This window comes from Sphaerodactylus townsendi, linkage group LG04, assembly GCF_021028975.2.
Source record: "Sphaerodactylus townsendi isolate TG3544 linkage group LG04, MPM_Stown_v2.3, whole genome shotgun sequence".
Classification (NCBI taxonomy): Eukaryota; Metazoa; Chordata; class Lepidosauria; order Squamata; family Sphaerodactylidae; genus Sphaerodactylus; species Sphaerodactylus townsendi.
The window spans coordinates 92,967,460-92,975,232 of record NC_059428.1 but is presented as its reverse complement, the minus strand read 5'-3'; positions in this window follow the sequence as shown (position 1 = coordinate 92,975,232).

Below are 7,773 nucleotides of genomic sequence, written 5' to 3'. Positions count from 1 at the left end.
GCTTTGAGCATTTGTGAGTTGATCCTGCTGTAAACACTTGTCTGTCTTAGTAGTGAGATTTTAGACTGAAGTTCTGTTCACTGTCGCTCTGCTGAACTTGGAATAGGTCTGTTCAGAAGAGATGCTTCCTTCCTGTTGATGTAAAAATGCCATTTTACTGGCCAAATTTGTTATCTCCTGCAAGATGACAATATATTTGTTTGTGATGGGCCCAGTACAAGAGAGGCATAGACATTTCATGGGGCAAACTACTATTTGAAACATGAGACAAGCGTTTAGGTTACAAATATAATGTGAAAATCACAAAGCATGTTGGGTCAGCCAAATGAGATGTATTTCCAAGCATTGGTTATGTGGCAGTGCTTTTTTCAGTCATTAGCATAAATCAAGCTAGGAAAAAAATGATATTGTCTAGTGCAAGAGCACAATTTCAAATTTCAGTGGTGGGGGGTGGGGGGGAAGGCAAAAATGCTCTTGACTGACATCTGATTGTAATCCCAGGTGTTGGAAGCTGTTGAAATCAGGTGTCAAAAACCGACATGCTGAGTTCAGCAAATGTCATTGGGCTTTGCACACCAGTTTGCGACAGGTCAGAGCCCATCGCACACTGGCTTTTTGGTGGCCACTGTGCATGGTTCTTAGCATCATAAGTGTTGGTTTTTAAGCATCCACTCTCAGAGTCTGCATAGTGAAAACAATGATGATCTTCATCCTAGGGGCTGCCAAAGAATCTTCAGGTGTTTATAATAGTGAAGTGTAAATGGGAAAGATCTGCCAAATATCAGGCATAGCTTCTGTGCACACTGCCAGTGGGCAGCCCTGTTTTCCCCTCCCCCAACAATTTGGTGTCTATTGGGTTGTTTTAACTGCTATATGAGTGAATATTATGAAGCTTCATTGGGATTTGAGGCTTAGTTAAATTTGCCCCTCCAAAAAAATAAAGTTTTCCTCGCCTTTTGATATAATACTTTTGTTATCATGGTATTCATAATTTCCAGGACACTGTGGAAGACGGTAGTAAGCTGTTGCTGTGTCAATTACACAGAGCTATATTTTTGTGCTCATTATTATTCTTGGATGTCTCTAATTTACATCTAAATGTACTGACTAATTTTGATTCAATCATGTCAAAAGTGATAGGTAATGTGTGGGAGGAGATGACAGCCCTACCCATCAGGAATTGCCAGAATGTGAATTCCTTGGGGCAATGATTTAATGCCCAAGTCAGGCACTGCTGTCAGAATTGGAGGCCAAATTATGACACATTATGCTGTACTATGGACTTGCACATACAATACATATGAAAAAGTGACTGAGATTGGAGTCATTAAACTATGCTTTAACCGGTGCTACATTTCTCTTCCCTAGCTCCCTTTTCTTTTTTTCTTTGCTCACCACATTTGTTCGGAATACCTAATCGCAGTACGGAAATCTCATGTGTAACAACCAACATCCCAAACCATTCGGAGGAACCCCATGTGATTAAAGCAGGGAGTAAAATAGTGGCACTTGATGTACATTTCTTCTTAGCCTTTTCTTTAAATCATTTACATTTTTGAAAGCAAGCGACATGTCAGCAAGATGTTCACAGGATGGGCAGGTTTGGTTTTATTGTATTGTGGTCTTCCTCTGCGCCCGAGAATTCAAAAATTGACAATTGCTTTGCAACCTGTCTCCCCTCCCCCAAATAACTGTTAGCTATTTCATGGCAATGCAAAGGATGCACTTTGCATAATGGATAATTCATTCTAATTATTACACTCAGTGCATTTTCATTTTTTTTCTTTTAGCTTAAGGGGAATTTGTCTGTCAAACATGGAACTTTAGGGTTGGAAATGAATAGTATTGTGTACACAGATTTTAAAATAGCATTAAGGTAGGGATGAGCTGTGAAATTATTTATTCTAAGTGACTTGCATTTAATATGATTGCTCTATTAGCACTTTTCATGTGATATTGGCGGGCAAAGCATGTGACACTGAGGACCACATAGAACTCATCAAGAGCCACAGCAAGTCGCCATGTTTTTAAACACTGATGTTTGCAAACTGTGCAGCAAAGTGTTCAAGAGGAATGTTGCATTTCTTTAGGGACACAGTGTGACTGATTTTTTTTTTTTGCATGGATCCAGATGATGAGCTAACACCCCGATCACACTGAGTAATGCCTTTGTTTCTTATGACTTGCTCTATTGAATAATCTAATTTCAAGAAAAATGAGCCCCTCTGGAAATGTTATTAATTTCTAGCACTGAGGCTAAAATGAAAAAAAAAATCCTTCTACTATTAGAGTAAAGAATAGTGTGGTTCAAATCACGATGGTGTAGCATTTACTCTTGACTTTTAAAAATGTTAATTTAGTCTTTTAATTTGATCTCCTGGAAGGGATTTTATAAAGTGAAAAATAGAAGGGAAAGGGTAGTACATAATTGCTTCATCTATCTAATGAATTAGGATTTCCTTTGTTATTTGACTTCATTGGTGCTGAATTAGTACTCTTTCCCTGAATTTGATAATAGGAGGAAAGTCTTTTCATGGCTTAAAACTCACATGCAGATAGGCATAATGTTTCTCACTTGTAGATCAGCTCCCACCTTCCTCTGAGAACTAACTGTCTCCTGAGCTGGTATTTCCCCCAGAACACAAACATCCTACTTTCTGAACCTTTTAACTTCAGTTGCAGGGCAATCCTAAGCATGTTTACTCATAACTAAGCCCTGTTGAGTTTACTGATATTACTCCCAACTAAGAATGTACAATATTGCACTCTTAATCTGGACTGAATTGTAACCCATTCCTTAGCATTTTCATCCTTGTATGAATGTCACAGGTTTTGTAGTCCGGGCAGCCACTTTTTGGAGTTTCTCTGGAACTGGATCTCTGGTTGTCAGAAAAAGTGCCTGCAGGGGAGCATAGCCTGGCTGCAGTCCTGGTGGCTTACTCTGTACACCTGGGTTGCTTAGAAAAGAAGTCCTGGCCCTTTAATAGAGATTTACTGCAATGTTACTTACTTTTTATTTACTTCCATGCCATGAGATGTTTCAGCTGTGCATTTCCACACATATTAAAGGACATTTTCCCCAATGCCTGTTGGAAACTCTAATGTATACTCCCAAAGTGCTTTTTCAGGGTCTGCCATAAAAAGATCTGTTATTATGAATGTCTAAGATGGGGCCAAGGAACAGAATGAGGTGGTAGATCTTGAGATTATAGAATGGGCTATGCCACTATAGGTGGGACACACCATTTTGGAAAGTATCTAAACATCTGCAGTAGACACTCTAGAACATCAGGGACCAAGTTTCCAGCAATGCCCTTTGTCCCTTACATTGATTAATTAGATGCTAGTAGGGTTGTTTTATTTTTAATTCTGGGGAACATTCAAAAGTGGCATTTAGCACCTGTAGTCTGAAATGCTACAGTTTATTCTATCACTTCATTCTGCCACCTGCATAGACAAGACCTAATTGTAAGGGAAGAAGCTGTGCATTGCATGCACATATGTATATGACACAGCCTTGCTCATATATTTAAAAATATAAAAAGCAATCTGAGAAGGCTTCAGCTTTGCTTAGAGAAATGGTGGGCGAAGAAGAAACTATTTATACTTTTCCCTGCTGCATGTTTTTTCTGTTCATTCCCAGCTGCATTTAATGCATCACATAGATATTTCTAATTCTGAAATCCCTGTTGGAGAGGAGCTAGCTCGATGAGGCAAATTTGCATGGAATGAGATTGGCAGGAGAGGGTTCAGGACAAGTGTACCCATGCGTGTGCGTGCGTGTGTGCGTGCATGCGTGGGCACGGTCACATGCACAAACACACAGTTTTCCCACAGCAAATGGCTACATTTCAAAGAGGGTTTTGATTAAAATAAAGTTGGGATTTTGGTACTTGCTTTTTTGTGTAATTGTTATTATAACTGAATATGGGACTCAAAACTGCATGAGTGATGTACCTTTGGAAGCATTATTGTTAGGATACAGTGCTATGGTATCAAATCTGGATAAGGTGCTCTACCTTTCAATTGGCTGGTTACCCTTATTAAAGTCTACTTCCTCTTTAACATTGTGGAGTTAACTATCATTGTCCACATATGTGCTTTTGATTAGAACATAAATTTCTTATTGTTTAGAGTATTTTTCCTAACTGTTTTATTTATATCAGATGAATGTTTCCGTTGATGTAGAGTTTCGTATTCATCAGAAATGAATATGCACATTCAAATATTATGCATTTAATAAATTTTATGAAACCACATGAATGCTAGTTCTTTATTTAAGCTGCATCATTCCTGTATCAAGAACTATATGTGGATTTGTTCTCTTTTTGTTATAATATATGACAGTAAAATAATACAAAATTGGTACTAAATGCTTGGCAAAGAGGCAGCATGGTCAGGAAGCCTCTGCCATTTCCAAACTTGGAAATATGAGATAACAACAAATTGCTTCCATGTCTTCATCATGCCTGGCTGAGGGCTGATTGCTGTTGTCTTTTGGTGGGATTTACCTGTCTGCTTCCTCAAGCAATGCACAAGCCCCCAGAGATCCAATAGATGAGGGGAGGGCAAAACAGTTTTGTAGGGTATGCCCTTGAGAGTCATTGGCTGCTCACCAACCGAGGTCAAAGCAGCTCTAACTATGAAATGACAGGCCCTGGTTGCCATTTTTCTTTCATGCAGATTGGTCTGTGCTCCCCTTTTATGTCCACTTCACCATTTTAGAGACTTGTTAATTTTCAGGAATTTGATAGGTTTCTCATCCAGTTTTTATGTGTATCATGTGTCTTTTTAAATTTTCATTATAGCTAGGGACCTCAAAAGCTGGAAGTGACCAGGGCCACTCTATATCTCTGAGAAGGCCTGATTAAGAGGGCAGTTACCCATTCAGGAGGGCAGTTACCCATTGGCCCCTTCCGCACAAGCAGAATAATCCACTTTCAATCCACTTTGAAGCTGAATTTTACTGTGTGGAATTACAAAATCCACTTTCAAACAATTGTGAAAGTGGATTGAATGTGCATTATTCTGCATGTGGGGAAGGGGCTATTCAGGTCTGACTTAGATGTGGGAGATCCAGGGGAGCTGCCCTGAGTCCTGCACAGAAGGCCTCCTGTGCTACAGCAAGATGCTTCTAACGACTGTTCAGAAGTCTCACCCACCATGGTGAAAGGGAACAAAGGACAGGTGGGAGTTGAATCACCAGGGGTAAAACCCCACCCTGCCTCAGCCCAGTAAGTTGGGTGCTGGTGGAAGCAATAAACTCTAGGGAAGTGCAAGGTGGAGCCCTTCACTGACTCCCTGATCTGTGTGGGCAGGAGGTGCTCGAGTGGCCAAGCCCCTCACTGGCAGCCTGAACCATGTGGAGTGGAAGTACCCTTTAGTTGAGCCCCTCATTATGCAAGCATGGTTTTGTCTAAAGAAGAGGGGCCCAGCCAAACCCCAAGCCATGCTACTAGGAGGCCCGGCACAAACTGCCTGGACAGATGGGCTTGGGTGGAGAGCTGGATTTCCCCCCTCGCTCTTTCTTCCCCTCTTTTTGGGGCAGGGAATCCCCACAATAATTCTGGAGCTCCATTCTGGAGTTTTGTGTGATCTCCATAATCACTAAGACTGTTTCTTTTCCAGGAGCAGCCCAACTTCTCTGCTATGAAACAGTCCTTCCCATACATCTGTAAGAGTTGACTGTATATTCAGAGACCAAAATAAAACCCCACTCCAGTATTAAACAGTGGAGCTTAGTTACAAGCTAACCTTCAAAATATGGCTACTGTTTTAACACAGGGAAAGTAAGTTAAAGGCGGTGGGACTTCAGACTGCCTGGATTATTGACAAAAATGTGCATTGCCTATTGGAAAGAAGAGCTTCATTCTGAAATGGTGACCACACTACACAGAGTGCATTACAAGCATCCTTTCTTTCTTGGAAGCTCAGGGTTGTAATGAGCATTAATTGTAAGTGCCGTTGTATGGTTTGGCTCTCATATAGCCTCCATCTAAATTAGCTAAAATCTGTGGGTTTGATTTATTTCATTTGCAAGGGTTGCACTAAAGGGAGGTAATTCCTTCTGAAAATGCTACATGCAGGCAGGAACAGGAAACCAATTAGGAATCAGCAGATGATAAATGGGCATTTTTACCAGCAGTTTACTTAATATCCCCATTAAATAAGCCTCTTTGCATTCATCATTTAATTTTCCCTCGGTCTATGAGATTCTTTAATTGCTGCCTAAATGAGGCTTGTGTTGAAGTCCAAATTTAATCTTGGATCAGATGAGAGTGATCTGTTCCATTGCTCACCTTCCCAGTTGCCAAGAACTGTCAGAAGTGATCACATAAGGCTTCACATTTCTCAAAGTCTCATTGGAGAAATGGAAGAATGATATGGGGAGGAGGGCTTCTAAAATGATATAAACTGTACCGCCAGCAGCCTTTCCCTCAATTGCATTTCCTGCACTTTTTCCCCTCCCCCTCCTGTATGCTGCGCTGAAAATATACTGAGGCTGTAATGTTGCATGGCACTTTTTCATTTTGGAAAAGTTACTGTGGGTAGAAGTAGATGTGTGGCAGGACTAATGATGTGTTACAGAATTTGTGCAGCAAACAATTACTGGGCGGAGGTGGCTGGTTGGATCGCGTGCTCAACATGCGATTTGCAAGGAGAACATGGCATTTGGAGCTCAATAGTGATAGAAAGAAAAACCCCAGAGCAGCGGCCTCAACCTGCCCTTTTCATTTTCCCTGTAAAACTGTCTTTGAGTCAAAGAGTTGCTCTCCAGAGACCAATAAGTGATTTAAACCCTTGCAGTGTTTATTTTATTTTTTTATTTCAAATGTTTCTTCCTCAGCCTGCTCCTCAAGAGGATGTTCATAATGTTTGTAAAATTTTGTCAGTGACCAGCCCCTTACCTTGAAGGAAAACTTTGGAGGAGGAAGACTGCTACTGGTGGTGTGACAACATTTCTAGGTAATACCACATTTTAAAAGGTTTTCTTTTAAGGTGACGGCTCCCCTTTTTAAAGGGAGTGTTTATTAAATACTTGATGAAGGAAGTTAAGTTCAAGACACATATTACAAATCATTCTCTCATAATGATTTTGGTCTGAAAATTCGGTTCATTAGCTATAACTAAGACAAAAAGTATAAAGATAAGCTATAGAACAGCAGAATAGGATGCAGTGTATTTGTCAGTTCAAGCTTCAATTTTGTGTTGTCTCAGTAATCTGCAAGTTTTCTTTAAATGATAAATAATGTATGGAGAAAGGAAGTACTATTGCTTTGTGTTTCCTGGTTACCTTTGCTTTACCACATTATCTGAAACAGACCTTCCATTTTCATTTTTTAAAATAATTTTGATTGATATTTTGGATCATTTCTTGTTTATGCTTTACAACATTTTATTACATCCTCCATATCCTTTTACCCCATTTTTTCCCCACCCCAACTCTCATTTTCTTTCTTCTGTTCTTCAAATGTGCAGCAGCAGGTTCATTCTTTCTGTTCTTCTTAGACCTTCCATTTTTGGTGCTAGTAGTGACATAGAATTCTTGGCCTGGAGGCAGGACACTTAATGAATACCCCACTACTCTTCTTTAGGCCTGTGAAAATAATATGTACTATTTCAAAGCATACTAATATGACTAAATACTTCTACATTACATTTTGTATCATGCTGTCCAAAATGAATTCCAAACCATATAAGCATTAGTACCAAAAATCAAGTTCTGCCTTAGTCTGAGCCTGTTTTTTTTCCAGTGGCTGTGACATGCCTCTT